The sequence below is a fragment of the Lissotriton helveticus genome, chromosome 1_1 (assembly GCF_964261635.1).
Source record: "Lissotriton helveticus chromosome 1_1, aLisHel1.1, whole genome shotgun sequence".
NCBI classification, from domain to species: Eukaryota; Metazoa; Chordata; class Amphibia; order Caudata; family Salamandridae; genus Lissotriton; species Lissotriton helveticus.
In genome coordinates this window covers 1921013621-1921033955 of record NC_136057.1, presented here as the reverse complement: position 1 = coordinate 1921033955, position 20335 = coordinate 1921013621, and the positions used below count along the sequence as shown (strand labels likewise).

Sequence of the window (20335 nt, the reverse complement as noted above, 5' to 3'; positions counted from 1 at the left end):
ATCCTTTACCCAACCTTTCATACTGGCCTGCTTGTATATACTTTTGGCAGTATCGAAATTGGAAAGTCGTTATCGGAATAGTTATTATCCCGTGTATTATCCATTCAATGACAGGTCGTTCTGACATTGTCAATGGTAATCTCTCAAGTTTTTCAATGCTCAGAATTGTATACTCTGCTCCTTTCTGTGCCAAGCTGATTTGTATATCAGTAAGGTTAAAGATAGAGAACAGTGACGTTGTGTTGATTAAACGCCAAGGCACGTAGCCTGAACACAGATTTTGTAACGTCCAGCCAAGCTGTACAATAGAACGCAATTGGGACTGACCATGTTGTAACATTAGTAAGTCTTGTTCTATTATATCGATTGCAGATGATACAATACTGTCCAGTGAATATATTCTGGAAGACAGAGTCATTAACCCATTGTCCACAACAGAAAGTGATTTCCCCAAATTAATACGGTCAATTTCTCGTATTTTCTATGCTGCTTCAATTTGAGTTATTTTCCAAACTTCCTTATAAGCTGCATATATAGAGGCCGCTATGAAACGTTTTTGACGCTGTTTGCGTGGTCAAATAATGAAATCACGCAAGTCAGCACCTTCTTTAAGTAAAGTTAAGTGTTGCTTAATTTCTGCCAGTGTGGATGTATGTAGCCATTCAAGGCATAGTTTACCTACACTGTATGTTGTTACTATCCCTGGATGTTGTCGCTGGGAGTATCTAGGGTCTGGCCTGGTCAATTTGAACCCCTGTATTTTGTTCAGGAATCTATCTTGACAGTTATTTGTGTCTGTGGGCCAGATCAACCATTTTTTCCAATCAGGATGCGTTCTGTTTTGGTTAAAAATATGGGATACGTCTATCTCAACATCTGTAGTGCTATTACTGTCAGGTGTTGGCTTTGGAATAGACGGTTTGTTTAAGTCTTTAATTTTGGCTAGGCCAAGACAGGTTGTTTGTTGAATTGTGTCATTCAAAAATATTATTTGTTCTGGGATCATGCAGGCTCTGAATAATGATTCTATACCTTGGACTAGCCAGTCTCTGGTACCCCAGATCGTTTTTGTTTCAATGTTATTTTTCCAAAAATCAAAACCAAATGTATTCATTTTTTCAAAAAATGATTCTGAATAGATTAATTTTGTATTTGTTAGCATGGTTTTCATTCCTGTCTTATTTAACAGTTTGAAATAAAATGTTTCTGCGTCACTTGTGTTAAACCCTGAGAAGTATGGGAATTTCTCATAGAATGTTTTTGAACTACCCTTTGGTGGAGTTGCACAATGTTCCCATTGATTATAATTTAAAACATTTCTAGGTTGAGCAGATTTATGCAAATAATGGTTACCATAGTGGTTGTAGCAGTACATCTGTTCATAATTCGATGAACCTTGTAAATAGTCGTGTTCTGTAAATGTTGCTGACATAACTAAGTCTGACATCATATCAATAATACTTTCAAAATCCCAATCATCAGAGAATGTACTCGGTTTTACAAAGTCACTTAATGAAACCTTAAATTGATGAGCATACTTCAAGAGCTCGACCGGGCCATATATATCGTAATCTGTTTTGTCCCATGCTACTCCACCGGGTATCTGATTGGCTGTGAAGTTTACTGAAGAAAGTTCTCTTTTCTCGATGTGTGAAGACTTGTGTGGCTTTTAGGACCAGGTTGATATTCTGGCTTGCTGTGTCCATTGTAACATATTTTCCCTCAATGAAGTGTCCCAACCATAGCACCCTGATGAGCCAAAGCAGGAGGAAAAGTACACCTAGCACCACCCGAAATTCAATCCATGGGGAAATAAGATAGGTTTCTTGCAGTTGATGAAAGAGTTTTTTAGTTTGTCTTTAAGAGTTTTTGTTTTTGTTGGCTGTTCCTCAGGTTCGCTCGGATCCTCAGAGAAGTCATCAAAATCAATGAAGTAGCCTGATGCAGTTCTGTCAATTGTTGGAATTGCTTCTGGATTTTTCTTTGTTTTATTAGCATAGTCTGTGGCTACATCATTGTAGACAGGTGTTTCTTGACGAATTGTTGCAATTTGGGTTTCAAGAGGCATAAGTTCCATGGCTTTGTTGCATAGTCCTTGTTGATTCACTGTAGGTTTATCAAATGTGATTAGTCTCTCAGTTTGAACCTCTTGATTTGTAGCAAACTTTGGTGTTCTGCTACTTCTTGGGAGTCCACTTGGCCTACTACTTATTATTGGCCACATGATTGTGGTTTAACCAGGTCGATTGATACAACTCGGTTCTCCTTTTTACCAGCAAGGGGCGGTAGTACAACTGATCTTGTTCCGTTGACTGCTAAGACAGGTACAGCTTTTCTGTAAGAAGGCCCAAATTCCTTCTTCACCGCGATTTTCTCTCTGACCAGATCCCCAATCTTTGGAATCCAGACAGGCCTTGCTGGGACAGGTGGTTTCTCTTCAGTGGCTGTTGGCTGTTGTTTCAACTTTATGTTGCTCAGGTCTTTTCTGGTTTCATTTAAGTCCTGTAAAATAGCGAAACGATCTTTGATATCAAAGCATTTTCCTTCTACCACTGAAGTCTGACTATCGAGGTCCTGGATATGCATTCTAGTCCCGAACAATAGTTCGTTCGGACTGAAACCTTTTAGAGAATTTCTTGGCAGATTATTAAGACTACGTTGGACACTTATTAAATGTTTGACCCACCCAACCCCCGAACCAAATACCTTTGCCGTTATAGATTGCTTTATGTCTCGGTTTTTTCTTTCCACAAGCCCGTTTCCCTCAGGATGGAAGTGATAAGATTCCCGCAATGCAATGCCCATGCTGGTCACGTCCTCCTCATAAGCTCGAGAGCTAAAAGCAGGACCCTGGTCAGAATGTAGCATGCCAAATGCGTCTATGCCGCTATAGACTCGCAAATCTTTTTATAACAGTTCAGACGTCAGCCGAGAGCTGGGGTCTACATTTTAAGTGAAAATAGTCTTGAATAATATACATTGGGACGCATGTTTCCTGTTTAATCATGCGTATAGATCGCCTTATGCTTTCTATTAGGTGTTCTGGCACTATTTAGGCCGGTTCGCCACTGCGATCTCTGTTGCAGTTTTCACAATTTTTTGCAAAATTGTGATTATCCACGCTCATTTCCGGCCACCAGTATTCTGTTTTTAATTCTGTCAGAGATTCATTGATCTTCTGATGCCTTAGTTCTAATCCCATATGTGCTTCTTGTATTAAGAAGCCTCTCCTGTTCGTGTTTGGAATTACCCTATCCCCCACTCCAGGGATTTGAGCAAAAGGAACGGAGTTTGCATCGATTACGTATGTATAATTGAGTGGATAGTTGACGGGTAGCGCTGCACAGTCGCCTTTTGATGACGTTTTTACCGCCAGCATCGTTTCCCCGTCTACGTATTTTCCTGAACGCTTTTTTGTAGCTACAGAAGCCGGCTTAGTTGCTTCCGCTGTGGCTGTCTCAGCCAATGAATTCCCTAAAACATGAACGCCATCACGTTCGTGACTCAATGAATGTATCACGTGAGTCTTTGGTATTTCTTTTTGTAAAAGAACTACTGGTTCTCAAAGCGATTTATGCTTTATTGTGGCACATGTGTCATCTTTGTAACCGTTCTGCACCCAGTTCTGCAAGTCGTTATTGTATGATTTGACGCAGTAATATGAATCGCACACTATTAGTGTCGGGAATTCGCGATCGGCATTATCTAGCGCCATTTTTAACGCTATTACTTCAGTTTGTTTATCTGAGTTATTTTCTACAGAGTGTGATTTTGTTACCAGAGGTCTCAATTTACCTCCGAGCCACACGTATTTAACAATCTCGCATGTGGCGTTATAGGCTTGTTCTCCCCAAACTGAGGGTTGTGCATGTCCGTCTGTATATATTACACAGGCGTACTGTTGTATGGGCCGAATGTCGATTGGCAGAGGATATTCTCTTTCATATTCTAGATTTTTTTAATTTTTTCATTTCCGGGTCAAAATAGTATTTCACTTTGTCTGTAGCAAGAGAATTTTCCCATTGTATCCATTTTGGATTTAATGCCACAGTAGGTAAATTACATGGGCTTGTTAATGCCTCAAAGGCTGATTCTGCTGTTCTAACAGTAATCTGTCTGCCATCAGCTTGGTCTCTTTCTTTTGCTACAGCTGTTTGAACCGCATGAACAATGTTTTCCTTAATGCTGAATGTTTTTTCAGCTTCTGTGTACAAATGTGATTTGTATGTTATTGGTACTGTTTCTCCCTCATTAGAGGTTAGGTATGTGAATCCGCATCTTCCTGGGATGACCCGGATCACAAGGTTGCGTGTGTTATCACGTGTTTGCAATTTTGTTTTAGCTAACATGTCTGTTTGCAATGATCTCAAAATTTCTGTGTGTTTTTGAGTCCAATTGATTGTTTTAAAATCTGGTTTTATTAGTTCATAGAGAGGTTTAACCCTCTCTGCATAATTTAGAATGTAAGTTCTTCCGAAATTCAGGAAACCTAGAATTGATTGTAAGTTTTTCAGCGTTCTTGGTGCTTGGATTACAGCACATTTCTCTAAGAAATTGTCTGCCAGGCTTTTGCCTTCACTTGATAATTCATATCCTAAAAACAGGACAGTTAGAGGGGCAATTTGTGACTTTTTAAAGTTGAATTTGTAACCCTCTGCTGCGAACCCAAGTATTATGGTGTTCACTCTTTTCAAGTGAGTATCCAAGTCATCATCTGTTAGATAGATGTCATCAACATAAGATAATGCCTCATCATCATACATTTGTAGTAACTCTGTTACTCTTGCTGAGAATAATCCTGGGCTGTTCTTGAACCCCTGTGGGAGTCGACAGAATTTTTTCTGCGAGCCCATTATTGAGAAAGCGGTCAAATACCTGCTTTCAGGTGCTATATTTTGACAAAAGAATCCATTAGAGATGTCTAATGTTGTTTTGTATTTTTTGCGCACGATGTTATTCATTAGTGCTGCACTATGTGAGTTTTGTACTGCAAAGGTTTTGCAACATGAGTTAAGGTGTCTGTAGTCCAAAACTAGACGATATGAATCGTCTGGCTTGGAGACAGGAAACAAAGGATTGTTCATTTGTGAGGTGCAAGTTTCAATCACCCCCTAGTATTCAAGTTGATCTAAGATCTCCCTGACCCGTTTTTTAGCTTCTTGCTTAATTGGGTACTGCCTTTGTGCAGTTGGTTGACTTTTTAACTGGATTTTGTGAGGAGGAGAGTCCTCATCCAATCCAACATGGTTTTTATATAATGCAGGAGCTTGGGCTACTGCCCACTTTCTTGCAAGTGTATATTTTTTATGAATTGGAATGTGATTTGAGAAGGCAGGCATAATCATTGCTTCGCCATGAGGGCACTCTCTGACAAACTCCGGTGGCCAGTCTTTTTCAGCTAAAAGGATGTCATAGCCTTTGGAGAGGTTATCCCAAAATAGACCCCTTATTTTCCTAGTCTTATCTCCCTCTATACGTAATGTTATTTCGTATATTTTATGAGGTTTGCTAACTCTGGTGTCTGCAGTTTCCACCTGAATGTATTCATTCGTGTCCACTGTCTCCAGATGATTCATCAGGATCTTGCGAGCTATGCTCACTTCTGCTGCGCTGTCTAGCATGGTCTGAACCCACTCTCCGCTTTTTCAGCTGTGTCCTCAGGATCCTCGGCATGTTTGATTACTTTTATACTGGCTACCTGCTTTTTTGGAAATTGTAATTTTTTTACTTTGATGAGCAGGTTCCTTGTCTTTGGACTTGACGTGCTTCTCCCTGTGTTCTGACCGTCCTCTTCTTTCCGATTTCTGCGAAGAAGTCTGAAAAGATCGAGAGGGACGTGTATCAATATCTTGATATCTATCAGGTTTCTTCAAATTATCCCTATTTCTAAGGTTGTATCTTTTCTCAGAGGGTTCCCTCTGGGGAGACTTGTGTCCTTGGTCCGGAGATCTTTCTCTCCGCCGAGGAGACTTTCCTCTGGACTGGAATCTTTTTTATTTGGGAGTGGATTGTTTATTTCCATCCCAGCTCTTTTTTGGAGTGTTTAGATTATTTTTAATAAATATATTTTCAGGACTTTCAGTTAGTTGGGGTTTTACTGGTTTCCCACCCAAACTATCTCTTCCTAGTTCTTCATAGGATTTTTCTATGATTCTGGCAAGTTCAAATGGTTGTTCTGCTATATCTGTTTCTTTCAATTTCTGACGGATCGCCACAGATGCTGCTTCTCCTTTTATGTTAGATAATAACAAAGCTGAGACCTGCTTGAAGTCTTTCAGTAATTTCATACCCAGAGTTAAAGCAGGTTCTGGACCGTATTCGTTCTGAATCTGTCTTAGCACATCTGGTATTACCGCCATGGACAGAACACCATGCGTTTTTGTGTAAATGGAAGCAAAGACTGTGCCCCAAGTGTCACAGTCCTCCACATGTGGTGCGATCCCCATTGGAAGGCCGATAGTCAGAATTCTGTGTTTCTCAGTAGGGGTAGTATCCGGAAATACTGCCTCTATTTGAGTGATTTTTTGTGCTAACCAGAATGGAATTTGTTCCCGTTTTATGGGTACTTTACCCAGACATGACTGTATGTTCTGTGGTGTTATTTTATTTGTATTCCCCTGATGAGGGGTCAGCTGTGGAATGTTAATAGCTGGTTGGACTGTTGAAGTCCGCATTACATATTGGACTAATTGTCTATGTATTTTAATCATTTGTTTTAGCTGTGCTAAAAGTTCTGGTATTGACATTTTTTCAATGTCGGGATGTGGTGTGTAGCTGGCTAGATCCGGCCATGTTGCTCCTGGTCTACCTAGTGGACCGAGCCTGGTGATGTGATTATTATGTTTTAGGGCACCTTTAAACCAGAGCAGGTGCTCTTGGTATTTTAATGGGATTTCCACCTCCTCGAAAGGAGTGTAGATATCCGGTGGTTCCTCTATTTTGTAATAGTGGAATTCATGTGTGACAGCGTTTGCTGCTGGAAAGTTTATCCATGAATAGAATACCTCTGTCTGCTGATATTCATGTGCCTCAATTACGAATATGACTGTACCACCTCTCGATGTTAGTCCATTTTCTATTAGTTTAAGAGTTATAGTTTTTCTTATGCTGACCGGGATGAGTATTGCATCCGGGTCTTGCTGTAGGAGACTTGTGTCTTCCGCTAGGAGTTGAGCTGCTATTCTAGCTGTCTCCCTATCTCCTTCACCGTCTGACATTTTACTGACAAGAAGGTTTTTTGTTGCAGATCAGGTTTTCAAGGAAACAAAGATTAGGTGCACAATATTTTGGAACACTGTATCCTTCAACGTTGAATAAACCAAAAACTATACATAGAAATCTCTTCCTACTAAGTTTCGGCAGATTTTAACCTTTGACCAACTCCAGACGTCTTTGAAGTATTTACGGGAGAAAGGGTCTGTGTGAAAAAGCACCACTGAGTTACTCTAACGTCTTGCGTTAGATTTATCGCCTTACCAAACGTTGGGCGCCATGTAGTGTAGTTCCTATAGTCCCAATAGGCTCTGTGCATTGGAATAATATCATCAGTAGTGTAGACGTAGGGCTGAGGTTAACTAGGTCTCTACTGACTATATTCGACTTAAGTTTTGTGCCAGCTAGCTCAGAGTTCACTAGAAACTTTCTCGAATAAGCGAGGAGTTTAACCACCCTGGATAGACAAGAAGGGACTTAGTTTCTGCCAACCATAAAACATGACAACTTTGCTCTCCCTGAATAAGAGTGTATCTCTAGAGTCGTGTGAAAACAAAAGACAGCTATTTCACTCAGTCAAAGGTGCGTACTTAGTTTCACCAGATTGCAGAGAAAAAGAGAGACGGGCGTTTTCAATAAAAGGTGTTATTTATTGAGCAGTCTCTTTCCTCATACAAGAGAAATGAATTGCTACAATTGCAATACTTGTAGTTAAGTAAAGTGCATACAGTAAAAGCAAGATTATGAAATAATACTGTAAAGGCATTGATATGGTTTCTTAGCCATATGATACTTTAAAATGGATAAAATAGATACATACATATATACATTGACTAATCGTACTCAACTGGTGCTTCTAACTACGCCTACCCCGGTGTACCTGACCTAAGCCTAATACGTGGGAAGGAGTAAGTAAGTAGCAGTTTAAGTTAAGTTTGTTTTGCCAAGAATCTGACTCAAGAATTCTCTGTAAGGGTTTAGTCAGTTCAGTACCTGGGTATTAGAAGGCAGGAGGTCTGGTATCTCTCTCTCAGGACTCGGTATCCCAGTCACCCGCAATGGTAGGCTGGAAACGCTGGAGCTGGATTTCTCGGCAGGGGAAAAGACAGCGTCTTTCTCAGCGCGTCAGGGAGGAGGGGCAGCGTCCGTGGGCTTTCGCATCAGCTGGGCTCTTCGGAAGTAGATAGCTGCACTGCTCCAGGTTTGCCCCTGTGTGTTTGCTTAAGGCAACGTTGGTATATTTATACCTGAAAGGTGCTGGGTTTGACGTAAGGCTGGACATAAGACGTCAATAAAGATGTCACTAAAAACTGGTCGTTCTTACAGTGCTTTACAGGAGTTCTCGGACGAAATCAAAACAACGGCAGCGGGGATTTCCCAGGTTGCTGGAGGCTTGGATTTGTTTAAGAACTCAGTGTGCTTTCTAGGGGGCTGGAGGAGTAGGCTTGCTTAATGTGACAGCATGCGCTATGACCGAATTATGAAAAGGGTTTCTATGCCGTTGCAGGGATATTATTGATTTATAACCGGACAAGGGCAAAGAATAGGAATATTGATTTAGGTACCTAGATAAAACACACTACACACCAATCTTTCGGCAATCTTTAATGATTGACAGCCTTCAATGATTTCCTCACTACTACCCTCCAACAGTGCCTCTCATCTCTCCATAGCCCCACTATCACATGTATTTAATTTATTTTATAACACCTCTCATATCACTATAGATTCAAATTCAAGTTTATTGTTTGATTACTAAAAGCCATAATATAATGTTAAAACCATGTGACTCATGAATACCTATGCAAAGATTTTAAAATGAAACAACAAAAAAATAGAACCCTGGTTAGTGCAATGGCAGTGCAATAATCTTGCGATAAAAGTTAAAATTAAAAATTGCCCAAATATACATTTGTCTTTTACGGATCAGGCTCATTGAATAACGTAACAATCGTGGAAAGATTTTTTAAAAATCTAGAAAAGAGGACCAAATAAATATGCCAGCTAGTTTTAAAATGCTGAAACAGTGTCTATATAGGCCTAGCGGAGGGGGCGGTGGCCACTAGAGTTTTTATTACATAGAAATGGCAAGGACGACCAGCAGGGGAATTGCTGCCTTCTCTTTCCCCAGCACTTTAGCAGCACTGAAGACAAATTTGGTGAACCGAATTTTCAGCTTTGTATTTTCTTGGTTCATAGCTGCTATTATGGCCTGACGACATGTGCGAACTCCAAGTTTGTTCCACTTCGCTCGCAAAAGAGTCCTTCTATCTTTTAGTAGAGCTGGGCATGTGCAGGGTATGTGCTCCAAGGTTTCGGAGTGGTAGCCGCATTCTCTGCATTCGATAGTTAGACTGCCATTGTGGCAAATACTTTAAAAAGGGCCGCTCGCCTAGCCTTAGGGCCATGACCTTAACCTTCCAAAAGAGGGAGTATGTGGGATGGGTATGCCTAGATGTGAGTCCCTTGCTCACTATGCCACTGGATTCAAGCTAGCCTGGCTGATGATGGGTAATACCTAAAAACCGGTCCTAGGATGTTTGTTTTCCAGTCCAGGGAGGACCTGGCTTGCAGTTCGGTCTGGACTGTTCCCATGAGGAACAGGGTCAAGACTGATTTGCATATGACTTGGTCTAAACTTGGGTGGCATGGTGAGCTAAAGAACGATGGATTTATCCCAGATCTCTTGACTGGGGGGGGGGGGGGGGAATGTATAAAGAATTCAGCATTCTGCCCATCATTTGTTTGCATAGCACTTTTCACCCTAAATGGGATGGGTATGCCCAGACGTGGGTCCCTTGCTCACTATGCCACTGGATTCAAGCTAGGCTGGCTGATTAAGGGTAATACCCAGAAACCGGTCCTAGGATGCTTGTTTCCAGTCCAGGGAGGACCTGGCTTGCAGTTCGATCTGGACTGTTCCCATGAGGCACAGGGTCAAGACTGATTAGCTTATGGCTGGGTCTAAACATGGGTGGCATGGGGAGCAAAAGAACAATGGATTTAACCCATATCTCTTGACTTGGGGTGAATGTATGATGTATTCAGCATTCCATCCATCAATTGTTTGCATAATCCATACGGGTGGACATTTTTTAAGAGTGCTTGGTATGGAAAAGCACAATCTCAGGATTCAGAACATAAAACAGGGGTTAGCATTGACTTAATAATAAGGATTTATTTCTACCCAAACAAACCTTTTTAGCAGCATCAGGATAACGAAAGACCAGGAAAAAGCATAACTTACTAACTTGTACCATGCAGTTTGCAGTTCTTTGATGGTAATTCATAACTCACTCTGCTTGATTACGATTGGAACTTGTGAACTGCACAATAACAAAAGAATCTGTATGGCAAACGCAGGAACCCACTGAGCTATGCACAAAATAAAATACCGTTTAAATAAAAAAATGCATGTTAGACATTTTTCGCAGGCATATTAACCATCTGCGCTTCCTTAGATGAGTCAAAGCTGCCAGTGGACATAATCCCCATCTCTCTCCAGCAGGTACATTAATCACCAGAGTTATCTTGACACTTTTATTGCTGCCCAAAAACCTGCTGATAATACAAGGAACTTTGCAGTGCTTTTAAAAGTGCTGCCTGCAGACGCCGCGGTCCCCAGTTTGGGAACCACTGCTCTAGGATGCTTGCAGGACAACTTTTGGATGACTGATTTACTCCAGGATGACTCTATGACAACTTTAGAGTGAGTATGGATTACTCCAGGATGATTTCATGAAAGCATTAGAATGAGTGTGGCTTACTATAGGATGACTTCATGACAACTGCAGGGGGAGTGTGAATTGCTCCGGGAAAATTCCAGGAAACATTTTGATGGTTGCTGGCAACTAATGAATGATTTATTATTGAGTCAGGGCTTTAATTTAAAGAGTATATGACATGAGAACATTCTATGGCCACATATTCTCAAATCTCGTGCCCATCAAGTACTTTATGTTATGTTACGTTATGTTATATTTATTTATATCGCGCATGGCTACCCCAGCAACAGGGCATCCCAGCGATCAACTAATCTGTTGCTAAACAAGTACTCTGAGGTGCATGACTTATGCACCATCCTGTAAAATAGGGAATTGTACTAGAATGTAATAAATGTACCTTGTTTATACAGTCCAATGAATTCTAAGTAACTAGTAAGGTAAAATATAAACAGTCTGAAGTAGGAATTGGCAAAAATACAGCACACTTTGGGGAGATTTACTAAGATTTTGCACCATGCTTGCATCACAAAAGTGACGCAAAATCTTTTTTTCCTTATTAACTTTCCAGCGCTAAACTTGTTTAGCGCTGGAAAGAACATAAAAGTAATGCAAAGCAGAGCATTGTGCTGCTTTGCAATACTTTGCGCCATGTGTGCGTACCATGGGTGGTGCATGGGCTTTCCTTCGCAACTTCCCAAGGCTTCTCATGCTAAACCCAATTTACTAAAAACAGTAGATTGGGATTAGCATGAGAAAACTGCGCCCATTTAAACTAGTAGCAAGGAAGGAGAAATGCTTTAATTTCTCCTTCCTTTTCAGACTTTCTATGTATGCGTGTTGCACTGTGCAGCAAGTATGCAAAGTGGGAAAAGCTTTGCATCATGCCTAACATAGTATTTTGTACAGGAAAAGTACCCTTCCTGTACAAAACCTATGCTATACTCATGTACACGCCACTGCGCTAAGGTGTGTGCATGGCACACTGCAGGAGAAATACGCACTGGCGCAAGAGAAAGGGGAGGAGAGCCATATCTTTGAAAATATGGCGCTCTCCTACTCCCTACGTCGCGCAGACTGGAAAAGGGGGGGGTGAGGTGCTGCATCAAGATTTTGTAAATCTCCTGCATGGAGATTTTGTAAATCTCCCCCTTTTGTATTCAAAAGAAGGCTTTTACCTTGTGGTACTTCCTCATATTCAGTAGCGATTGCCTTAATTTGTGTATAAGACATTACCTGACTTTTTCCAAATATTGTGATCTGTGGGAAAAGACGAATTGTGAGAAAGTGGCTCTGTATATACTGGACCAGAAGGAGGTACAGTGTGTACAGAGTCCACAAACCCCAGAGGTATAACAGAGGTTAAAGTCAGGACTGACCTTACTCTCCAAAGTGGTAGCTTGGTCGAGCAGTAAGGCAGTACCAGAGGACAGTGTAAGGACTGAACTCCAAGCCAATTTTTTTTATATCCAAAAGATATGTGTTTTATTTTTAGAACCAACATGCATAAATATATACTTTTCTAGATATGAATACTCTCATGTAATTACTTTTCAAAGATGCAATAAACTTGGTGTACACAGTAGATACAGGGGTTGCAGGAGGCAACACAATTCTAAACAAGCTATATAGCATTGAATTCAATGGGTTTTCAACATATAAGTACAAGTGATTACTTTGTCGATTACTTTAGTAATCCCAGGACTGGGTCTTAGATTCAGTCCTGGGGTCGGAGCTGAAACCAATTTAGCAAAACCGATTTAGTTACTGTAGTGAATTTTCAGGAATATAAAGCGGTTTTAAAAGTTCACACTTAGAAACTTTTCAATAGAAATCTGGCAATGTTATCCAAAGGGAGAAAATTCAGGTTGCAGGAAAAGTATGATCTTGTTACTTTTGTAACCCAGTACTGGTCTCCTAGGGGCAGCACCGGGGTCTAACCTTAAAGCAGGTGAGTAATTGCGTTTCAGTACTTCATACGATTTTTAAAGAATATTTCAAGTTTTCAAAAGTAGACAAGAAGAAATTTCAGAGAAAAGCAGACAATGGATTCCTAGGGAGAAAATACAGGTTACCAGTAAATACGGTAAGGATTACTTTAGCGATTCAGTACTGGGCTACAAGGTACAGTACTGGCTTCTCCCCTGATCACAGGTGAGTACTTCGGAATTCGGGTGATTTTATATGAATATTTTTAGTTTCCAAAATCTCACACTTAGAAGATTTTTCGAGTTAAACCAGTCAATGTTATCCAATGGCAGGTAAGTGAGTTATCGGTTTTCAGGTGAGTACTTGGCTGGTAAAGTTAGGGTTCTGGGCATAGACTCAGGGGTCCCCCAGTGTCAGGTAAGTACAGTTAGTTCACTCCCAGCGGCACAGGGGCGGCCGGGTGCAGAGGAAGTTAGACCCAATGTTATCCAATGAGGGAAAAGGGTCTCCGGTTGGTGGCTGCTGGCTAGCCTTCCACGCGGCTGTGGGAGCTGAGCTCCTGGTCACTTGCTAAGGGCAAAAGGGGAAGTAGGATAGGGTAAAGGTGGCACAGCCAGCGGCACTCGGGCGGCTGGGTGCAGGGTGCTTTTGAGCAGTCGGGTGATCAATGTTATCCAGTGGGAAAGGTCAAAAGGGAACAAAGGCTGCAGGCTCGGGGACGGAGGCTCTCCAGGGGCGACCAGCACTTCGAGAGGTAAGTTGGGGTCTTGGAGCACAGGTAGGTACCCCAAAGGGAGGTACAGGGAGCTGTAGGGCGCAGGGGTGTCTTTGGGTGTCGGAAAAGCTTACCCACGGCTGGTCGCAGTTGGGGTGGCCCCTGGTTCTGAGTCTGCAGGCGTCGTCTGGTTCGTCGAGGTGGGTCTTTGGGCACTGGACTTTGGATCCCAGTCGCCGGGGGGACGTCCTCGTGGTCTTGGTTCAGTTGGGCCCGGCCTGGGCTTGGCTGGTGCAGAGTGGGCTTGTCCGGAGCTTCCTGGCTGGCACCAGGGGGGGTCGTGGCAGGAGAGCCTCTGCTGATGGGAGTCCCAATCTTTAGGAGAGTCAAGGCAGGCAGGTCCTCTGGGTGTCCCAAGGTTGCTGTCCGCAGGAGTCGCCGGGATTTAGGCAGAAGCAGGTTCCAGGATCGACAGGCCGGTAGGGCTGGGGCAAAGTCAGTTGTTGTCGTCCTGTTGTTAGCAGCTGCACGGCGGGTCTTCTTCTTCTTTATCTTCTTTCTTCTTTTGTTATCGGGATATAAGGAAGGAAGGTTCAGGGAGCCCCTAAATAATGAATTTAGGGGCGTTACAGGTAGGGCAAGGACAGGGACCACTGGGTCCTGGGGTGGGTACAACCCCTAACCTGCTCCTCTCCTGTGGGAGGGGGCAGGAGCCTAGTTGGGATTGGGCAGGGCCCCCCATCTTCAAGATGGCCAGAGCCCGAGGTCGTGCTTCACCTCGCCTCCCCCAACTGAGGGGTGGAGTTGGCATAGGCTGGCACACCCCCTTCGTGACGTAGTTTTTCCCATCAGTCTTCCCGCCAGAATGGGGGTCAGGACGAGTGGGGGCTTTTGTTCATTCATATTTTTAAAAGTTATGTTAAAAGTGCTTTTCAGTCAAGACAATTAAGGAACTACATTTATTCTGTATTACAAGAAAGGATTTAGGCCAGATGTAGGTAATCTCAATTTACCGATTCTTAAATACCGAATTTTACCGATTCGGTATTAAGGAATCGGTAAATATGATGTAGGTAAAAAAATCTGTAAAATGTACCGATTCGGTAATGTTCCTTATGAACGAATCCGTAATACCGATTCGGTAATAAGGAATACCTTCCCATTCATTCCGATGGGCCTGGAGGCCCATAGGAATGAATGGGCATGTATTCCTTATTAGGGCATGTATGTCTGCCACATGGCACTTTGTAAAAAGCCAAATAATTGCTTTTTTAAAGGTTTTCGGTATTTACCTGCAACTTGTAGTTGGTGGTAAATAACGAATCCTTAATCGCATCGCTGCGGCGGCTTTTCCCGCTGTGCGCGGCGGTTTTGTAAATACCGCGTTCTCGTCATGAGCGCACGGCAGGTAAGCCTCATGACGAGCTGAGCTCATCATCAGCGCGGAAGGGGTTAAAGCAAAAATGCACTCACTTTTTGGAAAGTACTCTGGCTACGCTATTAATTGGGACAAGTCAGTATTGTATGTACTTCATGGACAGACCCCGCGTCTTCCTAAAAACTGTGATCTGAGGGTGGTGGAGGACGGTTTTAGATACCTGGGTATCTATGTCATGCCTGATCAAGCTCTCTTTTATGGTCGCAACTTAGCGCCTCTATTGACGTGATTGCGAGCAGATGTCCAACATTGGAGATCCCTACCACTATCACTGATTGGCCGCGCTGCCCTCTTTAAAATGCTTGCTCTTCTGCGGTTTTATATGTTTTACAAACCTGCCCGCATAAAGTCCCAGATGCCTACTTTACCGCGGTGGAAGGGGAGGTGCGTACATTGCTATGGGATGGAAAGGCCCAGAGGATAGCGCTTCAAAAATTGATGAAGGGATGGTACGATGGAGGTATCGCGTTACCTGACATACGTTTGTACTATTGGGCCTCACAGGCGGTGACAGTAAATAGATGGAAATATGCCCCCCCCAGATGACCCGGCATGTGCTCTAGATAGATATCAGATGGATAGGGCTGGATATCTTGGCGTGCTTTATTCTGGTCATCAGTGACAGCAAATTATAGGCCCAGCTAAGAACACATTTCAGATATGAAAATTGGCTAATTCCCGGCTGGGCCGGACAGACAGACTTACTAGAATGACGCCGCTGTGGTATTCCCAAAAGCTGGGTATGCTATGCCATCATCTGGGATTTGATAAATGGGACATGTTCGGTATTTCAATGGTAGGCGATATGATTCAAAAGGGTAAGATCCTTCGGTTCAAGGAGTTAGAGAAGACTTACAAATTTGCGCCCACAGAGATCTTTCGTTATCTGCAAATAAGACATGCTTTGCAGGCGACATTTCCCAACTGTGCAGACATACCGGAATCCTCTCCCTTAGAAGATAGTTTGCTAGATGGACAATTGCACGCTAAGGCGGTCTCCCTGACTTATAAAAAGCTAAACAATAATATGCCAGACTCTTTTGGGCAGCTAAAGAAGAAATGGGAGGGGGACCTGGGAGTTATCGAGGATGAGGATTGGAGGCAGGCGCTGATGTCTCCCAGAGAGGCTGCCATCACACTTAGATATCGCCTAGTTCAACTTCGTATCTTCCATCGCTCATACATGACTGGAATCATTTTAGCAAGGATAGGGACTAGGCCTGACGACCTTTGCTTCAAGGGATGCAGGAAGCAGGGTATGCTCAGACTTGAGTCCCTTGCTCACTTTGCCACTGGATTCAAGCAAGCCGGGCTGAAATGCCAGAAACCGGTCCTCAGTAGCTTGTTTCTGGTCCAGGGAAGGCATGGCTTGGCAGTTCGGGCTGGACTGTTCCCATGAGGCACAGGGTCAGACTGATTTGCATATGGCCATGTCTGAACTGGGGTGGCAAAGTGGGCTAAAGAACGGTGATGGATTAAACCCAGATCAGTTGACTGGGGGTGAGTGCTTGTATTGTCAACGCTCTGTCCATCATTTCCTTTGGTTTTTCTTAGCAGGCCACCTTTTACCATATGGTGTGGGATTGCCCAAAGGTGCAAAGCGGATGGGATAGAATCACAACACATATGCACTCTGCCCTGGGAAAGACGATTACCTTGATGCCACAATTGGGCCTATTAAACATCTGGGAGGCGACAGATCTTACAGAAACGGAACAACAGTTTGTAACGCTGGGAATCACACTATTCAAGAGAGACATCGCTAGGGGATGGGGAGGATTGAGACCACCTGAAGTAGCTGTGTGGAGTAGGGAACAAGATAAGTGTATGATAGCAGAGAAAGAAGTCTTTATCGCAAGAGGATGCCCAAAGAAATGGGACAGGAAATGGTCCAAATGGAATTTATACAGAGGAGAGATATGTGTGTCACCAATGGTTGAGTTAGAACTGAGTAGGGTTGGGAACGGAGAGCAAAACGTGTAAAGTATACATGTGATTGAACTCATAAACAATGTGACAGTAACGGTATTTCGTAAGATGGGATTGTCTACATTGAAGTGTAATGTTTTGTAATTTCTTTAATATAAATATTTTTCACAAAAAAAAAATGCACTCACTTAAGTGCTACCTAAATAGGTTTTAAGAAATCGGTAATTTACTGATTCCTTAAAATAAGGAATCAGTATTTTACCGATTCCATAAAATAGGGAATCAGTAAATTACTGAATCCTTATTTACAGTCTCCTACATTGGAAAGGGCTAAATCCAGTCGGTAACAGGAAATTCACAGATTTTTGGCAGTTACTGACCGGTATTTACCTACCTACATCTGGCCCTAAGTCCTAAAAAAGGATGTCTTGATCACCATGCAAAATAGAATAGGCAAGCAGGCTTATCCCATGCAATTCCATATAATTATGCACTTCTAAATCTCAGCTTTCATGATGGCCACCACACTCTCACTGCTTGTGAACTGGTCTTGTAGGCGAGTGGGATGGTGCACATCAGTGATAACAACAGCACCATAAACTTCACTGTAGGGCAGGTCATTTGACCGGCATATTCACAAACTGCATTTTGGAATACGTTTTGAAGTATTACAAAATGCTATTCACAAACCTATGTGCAGTGTCTAAGACTCTCCTATTGTTTTCTGGGCAGAGATCTCTTCCTACCCCCTCCAAAAAACATCCTCTGACTGCTGATTCTCCGCATGTGCAAGTATAAATATTAGTATTAAATGTGTGAGGGACAGATGGAAGTGGTTGGAAAATAGGAAATACTAACAGGGGGGGTGGAGATAGGAAGAAATAAAGAGCTTTCAAGGAAGGGGTTTAGGCAGGGATGTGTAACCCCCAGTTTGACCCTGTAAGCACTGCACTGAATGTGAACATAGGCAAGGGGCACTGAGACACAAGGTGTCTTGTAGCTGTACCTGCTCCTCTTTCCATCATCAGGGATGCACTCATGGGCAAGTCCTGACACTTCGGACCTATCAAAATGCCTACTCCTGTGTAATATAATGGATGCCCTTGTAAAAACGCTCCATTGCTTTCGGGCCGAGTTGTGCTCCATAAAAATGAAAAAACAAACCCATGTCCGATTAGAGACTACAAAACATACCCTCTTGCTATTAGAAACTAGCAGTCTCTAACAGGAGGAAAGTATGTTGTTTTCGGTTTTATGGAGCAGATCTTGACCCAAAGCGATTTGAGCGCAATTAATATACAGTCCAGAAAGGCCAAAAAGTGAAAGATACACAAGGCATTTCTTAAGCCTCAGAAAACAATATAAACTATAAGTCAGCTGTTGCAGATAAAAATTAGAAGCATGGAAACGGAATGTGCAAATACACAGTTGCCTAGTATGTGGAAAAATACAACTTAACTGTGCTTATCTCGAAAAGAATGCTCAGAGTCAGTTCACAATTAAACCAGGAAGAAGACAGCTGCTGAATTAAATAATACTTTAAAAGAGATGTAATGCCACAATAAAAAAATAACACGTACCCCTCAATTGTTCCCAGGTGCCCGCCATTTCGGACTACAATCCTATCCCATTATTTTCCTGACCACGCTTTTACCTCAAAGAAATTCGGGGACAGGGGCTGAATGCGACATCCTAGAGTGCTGGTAGCTGAAAAACGCATCTGAGAAGGGCACAGATGACCAATCATTCTATTTCTAGCATACCTTTTCGATTTTCCGGCCGTATCTCTCGCGTATTGCTAAAAATGTAGGCCCAGGCAGGCGACGTTACTTCCTGGATGACGTCTCTTCCGGCGCCACCGGATGTCGCCCGAAGTACTTTAGAAACGTACTTGAAACGCTTGTGTCATTTAGAGCACTTGTACATTGGTGGAGGTATAAGTGCGTGGTGCAGCTGCAGGAAATTGAGTTTCAGAAAACTGTTAGTTAGGTTTGAATTCCAGCCCTCCAATTCGGTTCGTAGAATTATTATACGTGCGCAAAATGGGATGATTTATGCATACGTTTTTTTTAAAAAAGAAAGTGAGATATTTTAGAAAAAATGTCTATTTAAGCAAAGGCAATTTGAGGTTAAACACTAAAATATTGTCATTTGTGCCTTCAAAAAATCGGGAGTCTCCCACCTTAATCTGGTTTATTGGCACTTATGTTTATGTACCAATTAGGATATGCATATCTAACTTTTTATGTTCAGCACATTACGTCTGGAACTGAGAGTTTCACTTTTAATGACTCAAAACTCCAGAATGCAATAAGCATTTCTGAAAAGAAAAAATGTTTGAGTGAAGCCACCGATAGTTCTACTCTACAGGAATAGCTTGTTTCTTTCTCAAACACTGTAACGTGCTTCCCAACATTAAGATTCCCAGTGACTGCTCAAAAAAGATTACCATTACCACTTGGTAATTTATAGAACGTCGTACCCTCATCAAGTGTGTAGCAGTCACCTTGGAACTTATGAAAATAAATTGATCTGGTGCCTCTCGCTTTATGTGGTACCAAATTCTTACAGTGACTTAAATATTATAAAGTAAAGTTGTGGGTACAGCATTCTGTCCATAAATCAATTGTATTTTGAATTTTGTTTAAAGGTTTATACTTTCCTTGGTAAAGGGCTATTACATAACCCTAGAATGCTATATGAGTGTTATTAATGTTTCCAAATGTAATGGCAAGCTTCGGCTCCACTGCACTGATTACAAAAGCAACCATAGTAATGAAAAGGTTTGCTACTGTCATCCTTCCCTCTCAATTGCCTGTTCTGTCTCGTAACGGCTTCAAACATAGTTGCTGGCTTAAGAGATCAAAGTGTCAAAAGGTTGGGGTTACAATAGTAGGTGTTCCACCGTGCTTGGCTGTGCTGTGCTTCAATTAGGATCAACATCATCTATATGAAGACTGGGTTCTGTTTGGATTTGGGTGGTAACTACTCTTCACGTTCAGTGGCCTCAAACAGTTCCGAGAAGCCATGGAGAGTGGGGTTCAAGATTTTGAACCTTGTGCTTTGGCTTTTACAAGAGTTTTGAGGGCTGTGTCCTTCCATGTAGGTTCATGTTTCCAGAATGAGGTTTGCTGTTGTTGTTAGACGTTTTACTGAATACATCATTTGGAAGCAATCAATATTATGAGTGACCAACTCGTAGAGTACACACAACAACCTGGATTGTCTCTCCCCATTATTTCATACCTGTCCTTGTTAACTAAACCAAGGTTCTGATTTTTGATTTTTGTCCTGTTTTTGCTGAAGAGGATGAAAGAATCAGTCACCGTACAGAAATTCAAACAAGTGACTTGCAATTCCCTACACAAGCATTGGGCCAACACCATCGGA

General features: G+C 42.2%; 1 protein-coding gene across 1 annotated transcript in view; it reads right to left on the bottom strand.

Annotated features, from left to right (window-relative positions):
* LOC144754974 (uncharacterized) overlaps positions 1-18769 on the bottom strand; it is a 301793-nt gene extending 283024 nt beyond the window's left edge. Inside the window, exon 1 of the mRNA XM_078643356.1 lies at positions 18709-18769. The gene's annotated coding sequence lies outside the window, so the exon portion shown is untranslated. The remainder of the gene's footprint in view (positions 1-18708) is intronic.
* Positions 18770-20335: the final 1566 nt, after the last annotated feature.